This window comes from Vicugna pacos, chromosome 7 (genome assembly GCF_048564905.1).
Source record: "Vicugna pacos chromosome 7, VicPac4, whole genome shotgun sequence".
Taxonomy (NCBI): domain Eukaryota; kingdom Metazoa; phylum Chordata; class Mammalia; order Artiodactyla; family Camelidae; genus Vicugna; species Vicugna pacos.
In genome coordinates, this window is record NC_132993.1 from 35,719,218 (window position 1) to 35,742,659 (window position 23,442).

At 37.7% G+C, this 23,442-nt stretch overlaps 1 protein-coding gene across 5 annotated transcripts in view; it reads right to left on the minus strand.

Moving 5' to 3' along the window:
- Positions 1-23,442, minus strand: part of GPR141 (G protein-coupled receptor 141) — a 171,262-nt gene that overhangs the window by 21,214 nt on the left and 126,606 nt on the right. Inside the window, exon 2 of one of the 5 annotated variants that reach the window (XM_072964664.1) lies at positions 15,320-15,372. The exons of the other annotated variants lie outside the window; for them this stretch is intronic. The gene's annotated coding sequence lies outside the window, so the exon portion shown is untranslated. The remainder of the gene's footprint in view (positions 1-15,319; positions 15,373-23,442) is intronic. 5 annotated transcript variants of the gene reach the window in all.

A 23,442-nucleotide genomic window follows, 5' to 3' on the forward strand; every position in this document is an offset into this window, starting at 1 on the left:
TTGGTAGGCACCAAAACTTAAAATTCCCTAAGGTTTTCTGAGTCAAAGGTATCTTCATATTCTCTATCATTCACCCTTGTGACCTCAGTAGAACCAAGACTTATGTGGATGAGGTGCCAGCTGGCAAATGTCCTGTTTCCTCTGCCTACTGGTGGCTCTTTCAAGAAGTTCTATGAATGTCACTTGTCTCAAATCAGGCTCACCTGCAGAAAACACTTTCTAGCCCACATTTTCTCTAAAGTTTCTATTTTATCAGGAGTCACCATTCACTTTCTTCATAGCATTTAACACAATGCCTAATTATAAATGTACCTGTTAGTTTGTATATTGATTGACTATTTTTCTTGCTAGACAAGAATCTCCATGAGGGCAGTGACTATCACTATTTAGTCCATCACTAGTATGAAGCTAGGTCCACAGTAAACACTAAATATTGTGTTGATTATTTGTTGAATTTAGGGCTTCTAATCCTCCTTACTAGCTATAAACTTTTTAATGGTGGAATCTTTCAATATAATTGATATATTTTATCCTTGAGAGAGGAAGGAATGCATCACAAAGCTATGAGACCAGGGGACCTATTTCCTGGTGTATTTATTATCTTTGGACAATTTATTTAATTTAAGATGCATCTGTTTTACCAAGAGATGTATAAAGATTGTATAGTAATGAATGAGGGACAGAAAGTACAAAGAGACATGGGCCTGCCCTCCAGGAACTTATAATGTAGTGTAGGCAGCAGATGCATGTAGTAGGAAACGTGGAGGCGGAAGGAGATAGTGCCTTGCGAGCAGACTGGTGGGGGCAGAACAAGCCACACTGGGAGAAGGAGGAATCCAGGGAGGCTTCACAGGGGAGGCTGCTTTTGAAATGGAACTGAACGACAGAAAGGATTTTGTGGGCAGAAAGAGAGTAGAGGAAAGGAGGAGGAGACTGGAAGTGTCAGGGGACAGAACAGCATGAACCACAAAGGACAGACACCAAACTTTAAAAGGTTTGTTAATGAATGACATGGTCTTCTCCATTACGGCCTGAATGTGTCAACCAACAAACACACCACCTCCAGAGATCTCGATTATCCAGTCCTGGTTGTTCAGAGATGTCCTCAATGCATTTAACTTTGGAGGCAGGGCAGGGAGGTGACAGTAAGAGAGATGTTTGTTTTTCTCTTTTATTGGTTCATTTTAGACCATATGGTTTACACTAGAGGAAAGAAGCATAGCTTTTCCCTTTCACAGATTTGAAATCAGCTTCTAATTCTTTTCCCAAGGCCTCAGTACACACTTTCTGGGCCACTTTCCCTGCTGACAGTTATTATGTGTCTTTAAAATGATGTAAATTTTAACCTTAGTCAGAGACATACCCAATTAGGGGAAGGCTCATCTGTAATGAAAGACAGCCATGGTTTGCACATGGCCTTGGCCCCCTTTTGAAAATATCCATCATGGGAAAAGGAGGCTCATTGGCTAGGGAACTTTCCACATATCTTCCTGGACACCTAAAGAGCTGGACCCTAATAAATGCTCACAACACTCTTAACCCCATGGGACACATTTTGTCCATCTCCAGTCCATAAGGCAAACCCTCCCTTTAATGTTTAGATACAAAGAGTTTGAGTTAAAAAAAATAGCTGAAAGTTCAGCAACACTATGCCTTCTTTTATAAAAAATAAGATACAAGTAAATAAAGTTGAAACTTAATGCAGAAATAGAAATTCTTAAGAAGGGAACCATATATAAACTGAAAGAAAAACATACTTTGCTGTGCATGGATTCTTGAGCAACAGAACCAACTCACCAAAGAATACAGAAGTTACCACATTCAGCCAAAAAGAAATGATACTTTTGATCACATGCTAATTTTTTGGACCATCCTTATTGAAAATATAAATCCTCCCCCCCCAAAAAAACCCAGTGAAATAGGGTAAGTTTTTTTCTTTAAGGTGCTACATTTTCTACTAAAGTCTTGGAAATTACTTCTAATCTCTATCCATCCTACTCCCTAACAAAGCTTATTATTTTTCCTGTGTCCCAATTTTTCCCAGCAACATATTACATATGCCATCCCCCTCAAAGATTCTAACTAGTCCTTCATGCTCTAAGTCATCTTTTATTTCCTTCAACAATTTTCCATTATTCATACCCAAAGGTAATTATCTTTCTGAACCTAATAGTTGCACCACTTTTGTTTCATACCATTTCAAGATTTGATTATAGTTATTAATTTAGCTTTTTCCTCTCTATAATAAAATATAGACACCCAGGGCAGGAACTATGTCTAGTTTTTTTCCATTTCCCCCACATTTTTTTTTTAATTTGTATTTTTTAATTGAAGTATAGTTGGTTTACAATGTTGTGTCAATTTCTGGTGTACAGCATAAAGTTTCAGTCATACATATACATACATACACTCGTTTTCATATTCTTTTTCATTATAGGTTACTACAATATATTGGATATCATTCCCCATGCTATACAGAAGAAACTTGTGTTTATCTATTTTATTTATATAGTAGTTAGTATCTGCAAATCTCGGACTCCCAATTTATCCCTTCCCATCCCCTTTCTCCCTGGTAACCATAAGTTTGTTTTCCATGTCTGTGAGTCTATTTCTGTTTTGTAAATAAGTTCATTTGTGTCTTTTTTTTTAATTCCACATATGAGTGATATCATATGGTATTTTTCTTTCTCTTTCTGGCTTACTTCACTTAGTATGCCAATCCCCATGTCCACCCATGTTCCTGCAAATGGCATTATTTTATTATTTTTTATGGCTGAGTAGTATTTCATTGTATAAATATACCACAACTTCTTTATACAGTCATCTGTCAATGGACATTGTAGGTTGTTTTCATGTCTTGGCTACTAAATAGTGCTGCTGTGAACATTGTGGTATATGTATCTTTTTTGAATTAGATTCCCCACAGTTCTTAGTAAAACTGTTGCCTCCATGGTTCATTGAAAGAATGAATGATGTTGTGGACAGTTGTGTTTGCCTGCTTCCTCAGGCTCCATTTCTGCCTTCCTCAAAGTCCATTATTTCCATTTCAGGGTCAAAGTCATTCTGAAGAAGTTGACTCTATGTCTCAACTTCAAAGATAGGATTCTAAACCTGGGCTAAGGTAAACTAAGTAGCACATTTCAACACCCATCTCATACCCAATCACAATTATTGGTTTAAGATGGACATATGGCCTCAGACGATCCAATAAGAAAGAATTTTAGGACTCTTTCTGGAACTGCTAGACAAAGGCAAATTCTTTTAGAAAGTGAAATGTGTATATTTGAGACTTAGAAGTGTGGCAGCCATGTCACTACCATAATAGAAGTCAGCATATGTTAAGGTCATGATGCTGATTAGGTGGTAGCTTGGCAATGGACATTTAGGTATCTGGCATATGAAGTATGTTCTAGTAGGAGGAAAAACAGGAGACAAAATCCCCTATCAAATGTTGAGCCCATCAAAATCTGATAGTTAAAAAAAGTTAAATTAGAGTTTTATCCAGTTGGCATTCATACAAATGCCATTATTTCCTTATCTGTACTATGAAACCAATAATGAGGTAAATTATGTAAGGCACTCAGCACAGGGCTGGACACCGAGCAGCCATTCCACAAATCTCAATGGTTTCTTTTTCTGTTCTTCCCCATCTACAGGTCTTTTTCAAAAAACAAAAACAAAACTGAAATATATCAATTACCCAAAATTCTTGTAATATAGCATGTTCTGAATAATTCAGAATAAAGATAAATAATATTCAGGAAAGAAATTTCATCTTCCAACTTTCATAAGGATTCAACCAACCCAGACCAGGACTCACTGAATTTTTTTTTTTTTGAGACTCATAGTGCTTGAGATACAGATGAATGGGAAGCCACTGCAAAGAACATAACAGCTTACATCCGGTTTCTACACAACAGAGTAACAAACCATGATGTAACAGTGCTTGTTACCAAATAGCACGTTAAAATACAGAAAAAAATAAACACTTGATTTCTTGGACTGGACCTGTACAATAAAAAGTATTCACTGGAAAATAGGATAACATAAAGAAAGAAACCCCGGTTTGATTTATTCAAGGTTTCTGGGATAAATTCAAGTTTGCTTCGCTTCTTTGTTGATTGTTCTTTAACTTGTATTGCCTAAGAAGTTGTGTAACCAGCAATCAGTTACCAACGGTTCCGAGTTATTTAAAAATCCTATTACAAATGTAACCCGCTAGAATCTGGTAGACTGTAAGCCTGCATAGCAGTTACCTGCTACCAACTTACCTTTTATTTTGTTGCAGTGTGAGGAACGCCTACTCTTTTACTATTCCTAAACTCTTTTAGAGCCTTATGGGGAAATACAGTCCTCTGAAGTAAAATTAACTGGCTAGTTCCATTAGCAAAACTGTGGACTATCACTCTTTCAATTACCATGATTAAATATAGCAATTTAAATAAAATAGGAGAAAAATAGCCTGAGCTTGGGCCTGAGCTCTGCCACCCTTTGGCTGTGTAACTCTCTTCACTTCACAGCATTACCCCTCAGCTCTGTAGAAGATGATGATAATCCATGCCCTGCCAAACCCATGGGCTCTCAAGAGCATATAAAAGGATCCCACCAACAATTGCCACCAAAATACCTAGCATAAAACCTATCCTTCACTGTATCTCAGAGGAAAATCTGGAAAGTCAGGTCTAGGAGGGGAGAAGAGGATGAAACAAAAGACATGCAAAAGAATAACAGAAAAACCATCGGCTTTCCAGCCAAAAAAGACCATTTTTGAATTCTAATACAAATATCAATTTGATCTTAAGCAATTTATTTAATCTCCTGGGGTTCAACTTCCCTATTGATATAATGGAGATTACACTAACAATATTGCAGAATCATTAAATGAGATGTAAAGGGTCCAGTATAAAGGCTTGCATTAAGAACTTCTTAATAAATGGTAGCCGAAATCACACAGGATAATCAAGTAAAGAAATGAGATTTCAGTCACATAAATATATAACTAACGGGTATTTTACACTGTGAATTGGAGGTTCCTTAGCAACAAGACAGGATATATTGAAGATGGCATGTAATTAAAGTGATGCAACAATTGTAGACATAGAGTCTGGAAACTTTCATTAAGTAATAAGGCTTAACATAGACAAGTGTAACAATGGAACCATGTGGAACACAGGGAAAGAATTAGGCAACTCTAGGCAGCAAAAGAGGAAGAGAAATCTAAACAAGACCTAATAGATATGTCTTGGATACACTGGCTTAAGTTTGTTTTATTTTGTTTTCAACAGTTTATCTATTTTAAAAAAGCATTATAAATTAGCATGAGAATCCAATGGTATTTTATCTGAATTTTTTATATGTAATATTTAACTTGATTGCTATCACAGTGTATATATTTGTGCCAGTGCATTATTTGCTCAATTTTTCACCCTTCACTGTGTGCACACACTGTGACGTGTGACTTTGCAGTCTCTCCCACCACAGAGCAGAATATATTTCAAGCCCCCTTGACTTTGTGTTTGATCAAGTGACTTGCTTTGGCTAAAAGATTAAGGTAGAAGTGACAGTGTTAGAGTTTCAAGCTTAGACATTGAGCGGCAATATTTCAGCACACTCCCTGTGCTTCTGCCATTACCCTGAGAAGAGTATTCTGGGCTAGCCCCTGGTCCCAGAAGGAGGGTACAAGACACACAAAATAGAGTTAAAGCATCCAGAAGCACCAGCCTCAGTCAGCAGACACAGGATTTTGGATCAAGACCAACAGATTTGCAGAGCCAACCAGCTGAGCCTAGACCAGCTGGCTGACCCTCAACTAACACACAGGTCCACGAGGATAAATACTTGCTCTTTGTGCTATGGAGTCTTGGGATGACTTATTACACAGCATTTTGCTGGCAGTAGCTAACTGAATACAACGTCCTTAATAGGTATCTTGTCTTTTTTTTTTTTTAAATAGTGTCCCCATCTGCTCATGCATTTCCACCAGAAAGGCAACCACTCTTTGCCATCTTTCAGTTATCAGGTTTACGTTTTTTTAAAAATAGGCTTTGATTCATAACCTAATACATTATCCAGAGACACAGAGAAAGGTTGTATGAGGAAAGAATGTCAGTCTAATTTCTATGGTCCAAACAAAAGCAGTATTAAGTACGCAAAATTGATAACCTTATAAAATTTTTTTCATACTTTTTAGTACCTATCTTACCTACTCTCCACAGGTACATATATGAGTATTCTAAGTCTAGTAACTACCCGTGTGAACCCTTGGGCTCTTTTCCCTTCAACAGCGTATGTACACCAAAGGAAGCCATTGACAAAATGAAAAGACAACCTACTGAATGGGGAAAAATATTTGCAAATGATAAAGGGTTAATATCCAAAGTATACAAATAGTTCATAGAACTCAACTTCAAACAAACAACCAACCCAATTAAAAAATGGGCAGAATAGACTTTTCCAAAGAAGACTAGATATTTTTCCAAAGAAGATATACAGATGGCCAACAGGCATGTGAAAAGATGCTCAACCTTGCTAATCATCAGAGAAGTACAAGTCAAAACCAGTGAGATCACCTCACACCTGCTGGAATGGTTATGATCAGAAAGACCACAAATAACAAATGTTGGTAAGGATGTAGAGAAACAAGGGAACTCTTGTACACTGTTGGTAGGAATATAAGTTAGTAAAGCCACTGTGGAAAACAGTATGGAGTTCCTCAAAAAACTGAAAACAGAACTACTATGTGATCCCACAATCCCATTCTTGGGTATATAGGTAAAGAAAATGAAAATACTTATTCAAAGAGATACATGCACCCCTCCACAATATTCATAGCAGCATTATTTACAATAACTGAAATATATATATATATGTGTGTGTGTATATATATATATGTATGTATGTATGTGTGTGTGTGTGTGTGTGTGTGTGTGTGTGTAATGGAATACTACTCAGCCATAAAAAGGAATGAAATTTTGCCATTTGCAGCAACATGGATGAACCTGGAGGGTATTAAAAAAAAATTACGCCCAGTGAAATAAGTCAAACAGACAAAGACAAATACTGTATGTTACCACTTATATGTGGAGTCTAAAAAATAAAACAAACAAGTGAATAAAACAAGAAAAATAAATTTACAGATATAGAGAACAAACTAGTGGTTACCAGTGGGGAGAGGGAAGATGGGAGGGGCTCATAGGGTAGGGGATTAAAAGGTACAAAGTACTTATGTATAAAATAAATAAGCTACAAGGATATATTGCACAACATAACAGGAGATATAGCTGATATTTTATAATAACTATAAATGGAGCATAATCTATAAAAATGTTGAATCACTAAGTTGTACACCTGAAACTAACATAATATTATAAATCAGCTATACCTCAATAAATGTAAATAAAAAATTAAAATTTTTAAAAAGACAAATGAACTGTTTTTATAGCTAAAAAAATAATTTACCAGCAGAAGTAGAATTTTTCTTTAAGAACCTGATTTTTAAAAGAAGGCATTAACCTAAAGGAATTAATCTGTGATGAAAATTTGAAGACATCAAGTAGATTCAAGAGGGCAGCTCAGTCTTTTCCATAAATCACACTAGATAGGTAACACACAGCCAACCCACAATTTACTTGCTCTGGACCCCATGGCTTGATTTTTCCAGCATACGTTCCCAGACAGTTCAAAATGAATTCATATGTACTTCAACAGGCCTATAGCTAAGAAGTTGCTCACTTTGGTTCCTTATCAAGAAACATCTAGATGGATGTCACTCATGATTAGTCAGTACTTTGGCACCGTGGACATCACCACAGCCCCACCCAGACCAACTGAATCAGAATCTCTGGAGTGAGGCTCAGTGTTGTTTCAGCAAGTTCTCCAGAAGATTTTTGGTCATGTTAAAATGTGAGAACTACTGCTTTAGATACCTTGAACAAGTCACCTCCCTGTCCTTGGTACATCTGTCTGCAAAAGGAAGAGTTCAACTTGGGATATCTCAGTAGACCCTTGAAGCTCTCTCATTCTGTTATTTTATTCCAAATAATTTGTCTCTCCCCCTGCTTTGTTTTTTGTTTTCATTTTGATTCACGAGTATTGCAGAACATAAAAGAAGATTCTGAAAGCTAGACCATGTGGTGAGCCATCCCCACTCTCACCCTAAAGAACCTAGACCGCTATTAGTTATAATAAACACATTGAATATTTGATTAAGCAGGTGTGGAGTTCTGAAATTCAGGAATAAAAAAAATCGTGTTAGACATACAAGTAAATAGCAATTAAAATTTTGTAGGCAGAGCAAAAATACTTTCCTGTTACTTCCTAGCTCTGTTCAGAAAAAAATGACCATATCAGTAACAGTCAGCATCCCTGACACTCAGATTGTGAGTTTTCAATACAATTTCCCACTAAAAGGAATCAGAGCTGCCTGCCACGAAGAACTAAGGGAGAGGAGAGAATTCTAGATTTTAAAACATGTAATAAACAAATCAACAGAAGCAATGTATAGGTCTTGTTAGGAACCAAACTCAAGAAACCAACTGAAAAAAAAAATGAGGCAATAAGGAAAATTTGAGCACTGAATGGGTATTGTATAATATTAAAGAATCTTATCTTTTAGACATACAGATCAAAATGTTTATGGATAAGATAATGTTACATCTGGGGTCTCCTTCAAAATGACCCAGTTGTTGTCGTTGGGGGAGTGGAATGAACTGAACCAGAGCAACTGTGGGTGGTTGTACTGCTGCCGAGGGACGTAGCTGGGCAATGGGCACCTGGGACTCACTGCTCCCTACTGTACTGTGTATGTCAAACTTTCCATAATGACACTTAATTAGTAATCTGAAAAGAAATGCATAAGTGCAGAAAACATTTCCTTAAACAAAGAGAGACAATGGTGAAAGATGGATATAATTCCGTTTTCTATGATGAAGAGTAAATATGATAAAATTCAGTGCCTCCAAAGGAAACATAGCCAGTAGGGTTCCCTCCAGATCATCAAATACCCTCAGTTTCTCTGCTGAGAACCCATCCTCATTTTATCCTCTGCGGAGAGGGCTTTGTGAACAGAGAATCCACGCTGTGAAACAAATGCTGAGAGAAGGCTTAGCACAGGAGTGCTGGGCAAACAGCAGGCATCCAACGACTGTTCGCTTAATAAAAAGTACACCTCCTGGTAGAAGGAAGAGGGGCCACCAGCTCACAAACAACACGCATGCTTTAGTCCCCGCAGCTCCTGCTCTTGCACTCAGTACCCAACCCTTCTCACCCTTAAGTATTATTTGCCATGTCCATTGGGGGTTACTTGTGATTATCTGAGCTTTACACTTGGCAGGAAACATTTAGTTCAGGACTGCCCTTAACAGATACTTCTTTTCTTTGTGGCTTTAATGAGTTGTATTGACAAGGTAAAGTGACCCTGCTACTAATGGTCTTTAAATAAGTGAAAATTAAAACAACAATAAGATCTTTTCCATCTAGTGAAGTAAAATATCGTGACAGTCTTCAGTGCCGGCAACGATGAGTTGACAATGCTCACTAGAGATGAAATTGGGACCACATCTCTAGAAATCACTTTGGCAGTGTATGGCAAGTTCATGAACAGCATTTGTGCTCTTTGAGGCAGTAATCCTTCTAGGAATTACTAACAGCGATACCAGTAATGTGTACAAATTACACACGCTAAGATGCAAAGAGACTTGTTAACAATAAGTTAGTTATGCTACACTAAACCGCAATACCACTAAAACTATGCTTATAAAGAAGTATTAAATAAAATCGAAAATTCCTGTGATGAAGAAGACAAGATTGTTTATACATTGTGATCCCTGCTATATAATCTGAATATATGTATTTATTGAAAGTGACTGTTTCAAATATTTAATAGTAGTTGCTTTGGGCAGTTGGACCATGAATGATTTTGACTCCTTTCTATATACTTTTCAATATTTCCTAAACTTTCTTTGATAATAAAAATACTGTTTTCATAATCATAAAAATATTTTTAAACTATTCATTCTTCTAATAGTTCCTCCATTATGTAATATTACCCTACCTTTCCTTATTGCTTGATGATAATGACTTTGGTGACAGAAACAAACAACAGCCTTAGATGTACTCATGATAGGGACTATGGCTTGTGCAACTATATATAGTTTTCCTTATTTCAGTTAAAAATATAATTTAATAACACCTCCATCTCAAGGTCATTTGGGAAATAAGTGAGACACAATGAATAAAAGAATCTTTACGAACCTTCAAGTTCAGTTTCCTTTGTATGTAAAATGTTGAGAAGACTTGGGTGAGATACCACACAGGGACGTGCACTGTAATCTATGAAATATTGTAAAAATGGTAGCCATTATTGTTACTTATTTGAATGAGTACTTTAAGTGAGGCATTTGGGCTTTGTCATCTTGTTGCTGCTCAAACCCTCTTGCGTAAGGAAGCCAATGTTTACTCAAGGAAAGGACCCTGTCTATCTGGGATCAGTCCCTGTACACGACTCCGTTTCCCCTCATCAGTCTTTTGAACTAATCTGCCTTTTCCCAGGCGGGGCACATGCCTTTCCTGCAAGCATAGCATTCCTCTCAGACACATTATTACTCATTTTCCCAGGTCTTATGAGGGCAGTTTTAGCTTTCACTACTCCCTGCAAATGACACCTCCCTTTGTCACCACCCCGTTAGAACCCCCATTAAACTGTGGAGGAAGAAATGTGTCCCTTAGCACAATAATAAATTCAGGAACAACTTCCTGCATAATTGGAACACAGACTGCTTTTGGCCAACTTTTTTTTTTTGCCAACTAATTTATCAGGAGACAATTTGGAAAAAAATGCTGACAGAATCAAGGACTAGATTCAGAGCTCAGTTCAGTGACTAAATTAACTCTTTACCTAGGTTCAGCCATTATTCCTCATCATGCTTCAATGCGGTCACTTATAAAATTATATCCTTAAATCTGCTGGGCTGCTGTGCCAGTTTAAATGAGATAACTTCTAGAGTCAAAACATCTTAGAGGTCACATACTATCTAAGAGGTCATATACACTCCAATGTTCTTTTCAATTTAGGAAATTTCTTTCGTATCCAGACAGACACTGCCAGCCTCATAGAATTCACACTTTGTTTTGCAAGACAGTCCGTGGTATCGTTAGACAAAAATACTGGCTGGAAAGTTCTTTATTATATTGTACAGAAGTCTACCTCCCTCTAATACCTTACTAGAGTTATAGTTCTATTCTTGGGGTCTTTACAGTGTTACTGTTTTCCCTTTCTAAATGATATTTCTTCATCAACTGAATATTCCTATCTTCTCTCTTTTCTCTCAATTTCTGTACCCTGCCATCTTTTCTTATTCAAGCAAGTAACTAAGATTTCCAGCATAGTGTAGGATTACAGACTTCGGCGCTGGAATCTTGCCTGTGTTATTTACTAGCTGGGCCATCTTGGGCAAGTTACTTAATTAATATCCCCAGACTTCATTTACCTCATCCGTCAGTTGGATGATTTAATGTTACATATTTCATAAAGTTGTTGTACTAAGTGTTTTATTTGCATTTTTATTTGCAGATAGTCTGCATGAAACAAATTGTAGGACTTGGTAGAGATTGCACTTCATAAATGTTCATCGTTGATGATGGTGATAAGCACGACATGGTTTCCAGTACCCTTCTCATATGATGAGATTATCTGGACATTCTAGTTTACCAATGTCCTCCTTCCATTTTAATAGCAGAAATGGAGGCATAAACATGTAATAATCAGGAAAACTCAGAACACAGTGGGATGCTCACCACCTGATCTGGATATTAGCTATTTAAAAGCAAAGAAATTATTCAATCTCTCTAACCCTACAGATGTCTCACATGTAAAATGGGAATAACAGGAGTATCAGCTTTGTAAGGCCGTTGTGAACAGTTTAGTAACGGTGCTTTTCCTCAGGTGCTAAATATGTACAACTCATGGTTCTAAGCACTACATTTAGGAGCATCTTGGCAAGCAGTAAACATTCAATATTATTATGATGGGAGAAGGTCTGGGAGGGTCAGGGTGCAGCTGTCTGCCTCTAGGGTGATATTTTCCCTCTAGACACAGAGTCTGAGGTTATCCCACCCCTGAGAAACTTCACACACATCTGACCACATCTCTGCCTGTCTCCACTACCAGACACTTTAACAGGAAGGAGGTAAAGGGAAGAAGAAGAGAAGAAGGTTGGGGAAGCACAGGAGAGAAAGAGGAAGAGGAAGAGGCCATAGCAGTGACGAAGAAATACAGACCACACCGGTAGGTGGTCACTCTCAGAAAGAGGGAACAAGAGAAAAGTCACCAGCAAGAGGAGGGCCTTCTCTTATTTTCCTTCATCCATGCCCCGAATCTCTGAAGGAGTCTATGATCAATACAATTTAGGTAAGAAAGGAAGAAAGGAAGAAAGGAAAGGAAGAAAGGAAGAAAGAAAGAGAGAAAGAGAAAGAGAGAAAGAGAGAAAAGAAAGAAAGAAAGAAAGAAAGAAAGAAAGAAAGAAAGAAAGAAAGAAAGAAAGAAAGAAAGAAAGAAAGAAAGAAAGAAGCCTTACAAAACTCACATCATCACTTGCTTGTAGAGACGCAATGGCATGAAGAACAAAGAACCTTAGCTTTGGTATCAGATGCATTTTCCCTTTTTGATAGTTGCTTTTTCATGGCGCCCATCGCTAAGCCTCTCTATTTGAATGCCAGATTCAGCTGAGTGTCTGCAAAGTATAGCTTTTGATTCATTTGACTAAGAGTCTCCTTATAGATTCTTTCTGCCATTCATCTGTGAATTTTTTTGGCATTGCCAGAAAATTAGAGGCACTGTAGGGGGATAAGAGGTCTTTCCACGCCCTCTCAGTACTTACAGAAATCTGGAGGATCGAGAAAAGTTCTCTCCACGGGAGAGTTTAACCTCAAGCCTTCTTCTTCGAGCTGGGAAAGAGCTTTTACAAGCAACTGGATGTTCAGTTACTAACAGGCCTGAGCCCCTCTGTGCTCTGAATTTTGGAAGTTTACCTATCCCAAACCAGTGATTCTCAATCTGGTGACAGATTTGCACCATTTCCCCCCTTCTCCACACGCCCTAGAGTCCCTGGCCACAGGGTTTAGTGTTAGACGTCACCAATAATAAGTGTCTCTGTGGCAATCTGAACGTGAGCTGAAGAGAAGCCACAACTTCTCCTGTGTCAATAGCACCCAGGCCCGAGTGCTTAGGAGGAGCAGACAAGCCCTTCTACTGGAGGGGCTCAGTCTTCCCGAGTCCCCCTCCTTGGAGCATACAGAGCTGTTAGTCTTCGGTGGTGGTTTCCTGAGATTTCTATACCTCCTGATTTCCAGAAAAAAAAAAAAAAAGCGATAGCTTCCCTAGTCTTCATTCTTGCATCCCTTCCAATGGCATCGCAGCCTCCGCTCCTCTACATTTAATTCCTCCCTGTTTGGAACACATGTTCTGTTTTTTTCTTCATGATACTCTGGTTGTTGCATCAATGCCAGCTGCATAGTAGAACTGCCTGGGGAGCTTTTGAAAAACACTGATGCATGGCTCCCACATCTGGGAAGGGGCCTAGGTAATAAAAATCCATATTTTTTAATGCTCTTCTAATATTTCCAATGGGCAACCAAGGATGAAAACCACTGTCTCAATCTCAAATTGAACTCCCAACCTCAGGCTGTGGTTTCTTTTCTGTCAGACTCTCATCTTATTATTATTTCAAATCAGGTTTATCAAGTCAGAGAACTTACTCTATCCCTTCCCTCCATGTTTTTCCAACACACTGAGGAGAGGCCAGGACAAGCCGTTTTGAAAATGACCCAAGGTTTCTTGGTACCTGGCTGAAGGTACCTGGCAGATACAAATGCCACTGCACATGTAAATATATAAAGAAATAAAATAATATATTTAAAGTAAATGACTTTAAAAAGATTGATCAAGCAGTTTGAAAAATAACCAAAACTGTACTTTTGAAATCGAAAAATATACTAATAGAACTAGAATCTCAAAAGACATATTCGACAAAGAAAATAAAAATTGGTGAACTGTGTAATAGATATGAAAAAAATTGCTCAGAATGTAGCTCAGAAAGGAAAATAATAAAAGCAAACACACTGTATACCTTTCTTAGTATAAAAGAGAAGCAACATGGAGGTTAAATTTGTTCCAGAATAAACGATACAGAGAGCAAAGTAAAGGAAATTTTCTGAAAGAACATGGCTGAGAATTTTCCAGAATTGATGAAAAACATCGATCATCAGATTCAGTAAGGTCAAAAAATCTTCAGCAGGGCGAATAAAGAGAAATTCATACACAGACACAGCACAGTGAAACTGCAGGATACTAAGGAAAAAGATGCTGGTGCTAAAGGCAGCCCGTTAGAGAAGACGGATCACATACAAACAAGGCTTTACAGAGACAGGTGCGTTCCTAAAAGCAGCTCTGGAGGCCAGCATACTCTTCAACAATGAGTGAAAATAACCATCAGCTTCCAAAATATACCCAGCAAAATTATCTTTCAAGAATGTATGCAAGAAAAAGAACTTTCATACAAACAAAAGTTGAAAGAGAGTGGCATCAATTTATTGTTACCTAAAGAGCATGTACGGGATATATTTAAGGAGGAAAGGAAGTTAGTTATACAAGAAGGAAAGTCTAAGTTGCAAAGGAAAACAATGTTAATCAAAGCAACTAAATATCTAGGTAAATCTAACCAGATTTTGTATAAAACAATAATAAAAAGGATATTTAATTTTTGCAGTTAAAATACAAGACAATAAATATTGGGCAATAGTATCATAGAACTTGGGAGGGGGTTCTCAATGTGTTCTAAGATCTGGAAGAAAGTAAGACATTGTTTAACTTTGAAGTTCTTAAATTACATGGAATTTCATAATTCTTGAGTAGCACTAAAATAATCAAACTAGAATGTGTGCCTTCCAAACTAATAAAGGGAAAAAAATGAAGTGAAAAAAAGCAAGTTCAATTAATCCAAAAGAAAGGAACATAAGGAGGGAAGGAGGGAAGGAAGGAAGAGAAGGAAAAATGAAATCTACAAAAAGGTACACAAATAGCAAAAAAGTAAAAGGTAGAGATCTATGTACATTTCATTAATAATTCATTTTTAGTGTGCCAAACTCTACAGTTTAAAGAGATTATCAGGGGAGAGGGGATAGCTCAAACTGTAGAGTGTATGCTTAGCATGCACGAGGTCCTGAGTTCAATCCCCAGTACCTGCCTCCAAATATAAAGAAATAAATCCAATTACCCCCCATAAAAAATATTAAAAAAAGGAGAAAAAAAGATTATCAGACTTACGTCTAAAAGTCCATTAGAAGTCCATTACTTAGACACATCTTAAATAAAAGAACCTAGAAAGATTGAAAGAAAAATGTCAAAAGGCTGTATCAGGCAAATTCTAATAAAAAAGAAAGAAAGGAAGGAAGGAAAGAAGAAATTAATGTATCTATGTTGTCATTATTACGAAATGCCTTAAGTCATGTATAGTAAATGCTGTAATAAGTACAGCCTATTGTGAGGGAAAAGGGAGCATCACCTAATTCTTCACAGAAAGGTTTGGGGAAGAATTGAAAGAAGTTGAAGGAAGAAAAGGAAATAAACATTTGGCCAATGTTTGTTAACAGCTGCCTATTCCTGGCAATCCTTATGACAACTCTCTACAATATGAATTCTTACCTCCAGGTTAAGTAGGCTGCCTAAGAGCTCATGTATGGCTGAAGAGGAAATTGAATAAAATTCTATCAAACCAGAAAATTCACTTTGTTAAAACTGAGACAAGGCTTTTTTGTGTGTATAGAGCTGACAGATTAAATACAGAATACTCCGTTAGATCTGAAATCCAGATAAACAGCAAATAATTACTTTTGTATAAGTATCCCACGCAATATTTGGGACATACTTATACTAAAAAGTGTTATTTACCATTTATCTGAAATTCAGATTTAGCTGAAAGTCCTGTATTTTTGTTTTCTAAATTTGGCAACTCTAGTTAGGGGGTGAAATAAAAGGGGGACAGGGTTGAGCTGAGATGACCGTGCTTATCAAAGGTCTCTGCTTGGGTCACAAGGGAAGATCCCCTCCATTCCTCTTGTGACAACCCATTCAATCACATGAAAAAATATATAGACTACTATTTTCTTAATTGTTATTTATTTATACTTATTATTACTGTATAATATTATATAATAGTACTATTACTATTATTACGTCACAAAGTAATATATAATAAAAGGTTGGAAAAGAAAAGAACTCTGGAAAAATACCCCTATCTTCTCTTCTTGACAATTCCATTGGGAACACTTGGAGGACTTGTTTTTAAGTTGCTAGATCACAAGTGAATTGTGAGATTTATTGTCCCTAAGCTTTCAAATAGAACTCTTAGAGGAGTATATTTACTATAACAATGTCCCATCACAATGACCAAGTTTCATGCATCATCGGGGACCACATTTTTGCTTTATAGTCTAAGCTGAGGGTACAAATCTTGGATTGGAAGAATGAAGCACCCAGGCTGGGCTACTCATAAATCTCCTGGGCAGGTAGGCTTTAAATTAAGTTTTATGGAACAGGAAGAACATTGGTTGGACTCTTCCATAAGAAAGAATATTGCCTAGTGGGCTCCACCCATAGAAATATGTCAGAGCTGGGTAAACAGTGTAAGTGAATGTATAAATTATATGACTGTTTTAATTCTCATGAAAAATATTGTGTGAACTTCAATTTTAAATGTGAAGTCATACAAATACACATCAGTTACCCATATACACCTGCATTTTCTCTGCACATTTGGAAAATGGGAGATTCTAATTGAAAATTTCTTTTAACCCAGAACAATGGCATCGCATGTGGTTGGGGAGCTTCATAGAACAACTATGGCAATACACCTCACCCCATCTTCCCACCCTCAAGCCACAGATGAAGACAGTCTGACGTGGCTGTGGTAGGTAATCTTTGTTTTTTAACTCAGACACTCCGTTCTGCCTTGCTGAAAGAGGAATCTATAAAAAGGGAACTGGGTGTTGAAGCTGGATATATATAATGCCCTTACGATGCTGTGTTACTGAATCTTAGTTTCCACATTCACCCCCTAACCCTCATCTTTCAAAAAGTCAAACTGTTACAAAATACATTTTGCATTAAGTTTATTCTGATCATATAATCTTTTGGTGAGTCAGAAAGCAACCCAAGCATCTTCATATGCCTCCAAGCCATCAATTCAATAATTCATTAAAATCGAGGAATAGGGTGTAATGAGAAGACTGTGGGGCTTAACACCAGCTCTACTGCCATATGGATAACTGAGGACAAGTACTCAACTCTCTGAGCTTCATTTTAGCTAACGAGAGTTATCCTTTAAGGAATACTGAAAGGGGGCACGGATTGTTAGGCCCTTCGGCCTTTCAAGCTCCACTTTTCACTGCATAGGATCAGAGAAGCAAATGGCATGAAGCACTATCCTGACCCTCTATCATGATCAGAAATTGACAGTTTATTTAAAATAAATAAACAAACTCCTTGATGAAATAAACCCTTTCATATTTGCATATATTTATTACACAGTTATAATTTTTTAATTAACTGTTTGTATATACTTAATTCTTCAAAATGTAAAATACATTAAAAAAATCCAAGTTGATTTGGGATTTCTGGCTACTTATAATCTAGAGCATAGGTTTACAAACTACAGTCCACGGGCCAAATCCCACCTGCCAACTGATTTTACAAATAAAGTTTTATTCGAACACAGCCATGTGCATCTGTTCTGTTATAGTGGCAGTTGAGTAGTCATGATGGGCACTATATAGCTTACAAAACTCAAGATACTTATTGTCTTCTATTGTTGTTGTTTTTTAAAAACAACACAAATTTTGCCAGTCTCTGATTATACATCAAAGGATTTTTTTTCTGTTGGAAGTTAAGTTGAAGGTGATACATTTAGAGTGATGCACAGGAATTTATTTATGGCCTCTAGGGGTGCCAAAAACACAGCTCAACAAGATGGCAGCACACCAGGCCAGAGGCTCTGCTGTTTGAAGTCAGCCAGATTTGGATTCAAATCCCACCTTATGTAGACAATATATGATTCTTGGGAGGATTAAAGCTAACTATGATGTAGTAAGTGCTCAAAAAATGTTCAGTCTCTCCAATTAAATAAACATTTAAATAAATATCAGCTTTTCCCCTACATTCTGTTTCATTTCAGAAGAGAGAAAGAGAAAAGAGGAGCCACTCAGGTACAGTCACTCAGATAAAAATGAGACAAAACAAGGTCCATGTGTAATTTTGTCTGAGCACAGACAAAAACAAGGTAACCGGGCCAGCTATAAAATACCAAACACCCCTTTCTTGGATAACAACAATGCCCTTTTTCTTCACAGAGTCAAAATTGTCTCTGCCTTCTGACAGCATCCAGTACAGAGCGAACCCCCACATCCTTAGACCCACCTCTAAGACACCCCACCAAAGCCCAAATCCTGTAACAGACTGTTCCTAACACCACCATACTGAGGGAACTTATGGTTCCCCATGCTCTCCGTCCCTGCAATGAGTCATAACCCAAGTCGTCCAGCTACAGGTGTCTCTGTGGTCTTTGGCTAAAAGTCGTTGACAGAGGGGCCTGTGAGATAGAAAGTTTCAGTTTGTTTCATTTGTATTATAAAAACTATAAACTGTACAATGGTGGTAGGAGGGACTAAGAGTAATAATTATTAAGAAATACTATGTCCTAGGCATTTTCAAACGTTATTTCTTTCGATCCACACTTCATAATTCTTTTTTGAGTTAGATACTGTGATCTATCTTTTATTGACACAAGAAGCTGAAGTTGTTGAAGCTGACGGAAGTCTGGGGCCTGGCAGACGTGTGTGTCACTTAGAAGTGTATAATGGCTGAGAGAATCACCATGTTTATAACATAAGCCAGCCTAGTAAGGAATAAAGCCTATGTCTCTGCTTGTGATAGCCTCCCTTGTATTTATCACCCAGTGCTGGGCACTGGGACCAGGATGAATAAATCGTCTTGCTGAACATCTTAGAAACTCTTTATTCCGCCTTCTCTTAGACCTAAGCCCTTGGAGCAGCTGTTAGTTATGTCCTTGCTATTAGCACTTAAAATACAAGGTTAGGAAACTGGGATGAGAAAGAACCAAGCCCCTAGCCACAAGTATTCATAATCATGCAGGGAGGCCAGCCAAACCACTGATGTGCAGAGCCCCGTCTCAGACCACTGGATCAGAATCTATGAGGAGACCTTGGTATTGGTGTCCTTAACAAGTTGTTCAGGGGATTCCGATACAGACTCACCTTGAGAATCACTACTTTAATGTAACTGGGTGTCAGATTCCTCGTTGTTTATCCAAATTTCATCCATACATCAAATCTCAGTTAAGAGTCTCGAGCTTCTAACCTCTCCATCTTCAGGGACGTCCCTCCTCACTAAGTTACCCGAGCACTCAGAATCCACATTGCACCTCACGCCTGAGTACGGAGGCTGATGGGGAAAATTCTGGACTTGAAGACAAAATTCAACCTCCTGGTCTGCAAGGGGATCCGAGTGACCATAAGCCTTGATTTTGTCATTTTAAATATAAAGAGAAAACAGTCTCAAGCCTGGCCTGGAACAGAGATTTTCTGTGTAATCTAATTCACCATGTTCTTCTGGAAAGCAATTAACATTCTTGATAAAACTTCAATTTTTCCTAAAAAGCCTTAATGGTATTAAAAGACCTGTCCTAGAAAACTAGTGACCTGTCCCATCATTTGACTAATGATTTGTACTCAACATTCTTTTTTCTTTTATTTAATCTAATAATTATTATCTAACCACTTTTTTTTTCTATGAATGTCTCTGCCAAGAGAAAAATCTTAGAATTGGTCTGTTTCAGGTATTTTCCCTAGAAAATTCAACATTAAACTTTCAAGTTCTTTTAATTAAATTTTCAGAAAAAATTGATAGTAAAATAAAGATTAACATACTTACCTCCACCTTATAAGCCACAAAGCATTTAGCAAGTATAGATTCTCATAACGACTTACGATGTTTGCATTTGTTTTACATGGATAAATTGTGTCTTTCCAACTATATTATTGTCTTCCGGAAAGCAGAGGTCATAAACATCTTCGAATATTTCTGTATGTCTTTCTCTTTGTCTATAATATTATAAAGAGTGAAGTGGTATAATAATCCCTATATTACTATTAAATTTTTTTTCCTGAAAACTCAGAGTTACATCCAATTTTCTTCATGAAAAGAGACTTGAAACAGGCCAATTCAACACTTTTGCTCTTGGTAGAGACATCTGTAGGATAGATTATATTTAATGGAGTATGGACAGAAAGAGAGAGGGAGAAAGGAGGGAGGGAATTGATGAATGTGACAATTTTTTTCCTTAATTCTTGAATCTCATGTTCAAATCTCAACTACAGTTTCTCTAAATGAAGCCCTTGCATAGAGTACAGTCTGTGCTAGATGTGATCAAAGCTCTGCAAAGAGTTTATATTTTAGGAAATGATAAGACCTGTACTAAAATAATGTTTATGCAGTCTACAGTGAATTACATGAGTGCCATTGTACCTGCTGTGACATAATAGAAATAAATAATTTCTCTGCCCCAGTTCATGGTATAGAACTCCTAAAACCCTTGTAACTTGGTGGCATTAAAAGCATGGATCACACTATTCCAAAGAAAATGATGAGCAATGTGCATTTGGGGAAAGATGAGATGTCCTCATAGTTGATGCAGAGGAAACAGATTGGAGAATAGTAGGATGTAATTTATGAAAGGTTTATAGCAGGTGTTCTGAGACTAGACCCCAATATTTCTAAACCAGAGATAGATGGAAGCCAGAATGGGCAGACAATTTATTTTTTCATGTGATTCTAAGAATAGAAGCAGGAATTCGCTTTTTATACAAAACAGCAGATATTATGTGACATCCCATTTATGTGAACAGCAAAATAGTCAAATTCAAAGAGATGAAGTAAAATGGTGGTTACCAGGGGCTGGGGTGCTGGGGCGGGGAGGAATGGGGAGTTATTGCTTAAGAGTTACAGATTTTCAGTGTGGGATGATGAAAAAGATCTGGAGATGGATAGTGGTAATGGTTACATGATAATGTGAACATACTTAATGCCCCTGAAGTGTACACTTAAACATGATTAAAATGGTAAATTTTATGTTACATATACTTTACAAAATTTTAAAAAGAAACAGGAAAAGAGTTTGTCTTTAGGGCAGACCGTCCTTTTAGTCATGAGAGCATAATTTGGTGAGCCTTTTAGCAGTACAGATGGAAGGTGAGTGCCACTAGGAGCACTGAAGGTGCTTCAGACCCAGATGGACCACATTTCTGTTCATTGGGCCTTGCTCTTCAGAGACAATTATGATATGAAGTTATGTTTGACATCCTCTAACTGGGGCTTAACATAGGGAGGAAGACACCTGAATCTGTGGATTAAAGATAAGGAGGAGAGAAGACCTCTGCCCAGGATGCTAAGTAGGCCCTGGCAGGCAGCATGGCCTCAAGCCAGTGCCAATGAGAATGGCTGTAGGAAACCTCCAGGAAGAAGTATTGATGCATCTAACAGGTGATCTCTAGCTTTTCGTTTCTCTCTGAAAATTGCGATTTCTTAAGCTCTTATCAAGCCTTCAATATAGTTCATAGGCCAGCAGACCACACCCATAGGGCCAGCCACTTGTTTTTGTAAAGTTTTTATCAGATCACAGCAAAGCCTATTTGTTTATGTATCAGCTCTGGCTATTTTCATATTACAACTGGAGAGCTGAGTTGTTGCAAAAGAAGTTGTATGACCCCCCACACAAAAAAATCTAAAATATCGATTACCTGGTCCTTTAAGAAGTATGCCGAAAAAATGTTTGTCACAGATTCAAGTAGTTGTGTTTGAGAAGGAACTGGAGGGGCATTGTCCACCTGTTGGAATATAGTGGACCCGAGAGGGGCAGAGATCTGCAGATAAATCAGAGTGAGGGGCACCCGCGGTCTTGGATTTGTAGAACATGTAAACCCTGCCCCAGAAATCCTCGGGAGTGGACTGAGCTTCCTGCCACCACTTAAGAGAGAACCTGGACCACGAACGAAAATGAGTTATATATTTGAGGTTCCATGTATGAAGCTTTTGGTTGTTGGACTCTATCTGGGACTAATCTCAGTCCCTAAAGAGATCCAGGGATATGACCTCAGCATAACCTTGAAGCAGTTGAACAAATGGTGCTACTTAATGCACAGATACTGCACAGGCACGCTCTGTAATTACACCCCAAAGTGAATAGTAAGTTGCTATTTCCCTCACAGTTTCTGAGGTGGAGGAGGAGTGAAGGGAGGGGAGGAAGTGGGATGCACTCTTCTGAGTAAGGCTGTTGCAAGCGTAACACCAGATAGACACAAAGCTGTGTGGGCTTTTCATTAACATTTCTTAAATTTTTAAAAAAATATCTTAAGATTTAAATTTCCCTGAAGAAGTGAATGAGTCATAAACCAGCACTGTAGACTGAATTTCTCTCTCAGAAAGTAAAATTATTCCTAGAGAGAGAAGAAAGGTACCTTTGGACCTCAGGTCATTCCCCACCCCACGCAGCTGTGGGGACTCCCCAGCCAGCGGTGCTGAGATTGTGGCATCATCAGTTGACAGGCATTGGAGGTCAGGCTGAACTTCTTTATCAGGGAGCTCAGGGATATCCTAAATTCCATTAGCTCTGACTTTTGGATTGCCCAGGAAAACCTTCCATTTATGTGTAAGCCTCCAGCTGGTGCAACCTCCTACCTGGTCATAGAGCAGGAAGGGTTCAGATGCTGAGAGGGCTGCTATTTAGTAACAGAACTCCATTCTCCACCCTCCCCACCCCATTCCAGAGGCCAGGTTACTAGAAAATCTGTAATATGTGAATGAAATTCAACAAACTTTACTCTTTTTGAAAAAGGACCTAATCCCCAAGAACTGCAATCTTTAGTCAACCAAGTATTTTGAAATCCCAGTTACATCCAAAGTTGAAAAGAAAAGCAATCTTTGGACTTACCAACTACCGTTCTTAGAGCATTTGGGGTTCTAAGCCTTCAGTATCTACGGTACGTAATCTCAGTGATATTGTCTTTACCTTTTCATTCGCTCATTCACTCATATATTCATTCCAGAGATGGTGAGTACTCAGTATGTGACAAACACTATTCCAGAATACAAAGATGCACAAAGCACAGTTCGTGCCCTTAAAGACATCATAGTTTTAGGACAGACGCTCTGCTTAGATTAAATTTGATTATGAGTATCATAAATAATATCATTGTCATCAAAAACAAGATAAGACAATAAGAGTATTTGGTGCATATTTTGACATAACTCATACTAGATTTGAAGACACTTTGCAAAGTAATATTTTCAGAAATGTTTGACCAATTACAGAATTTTTC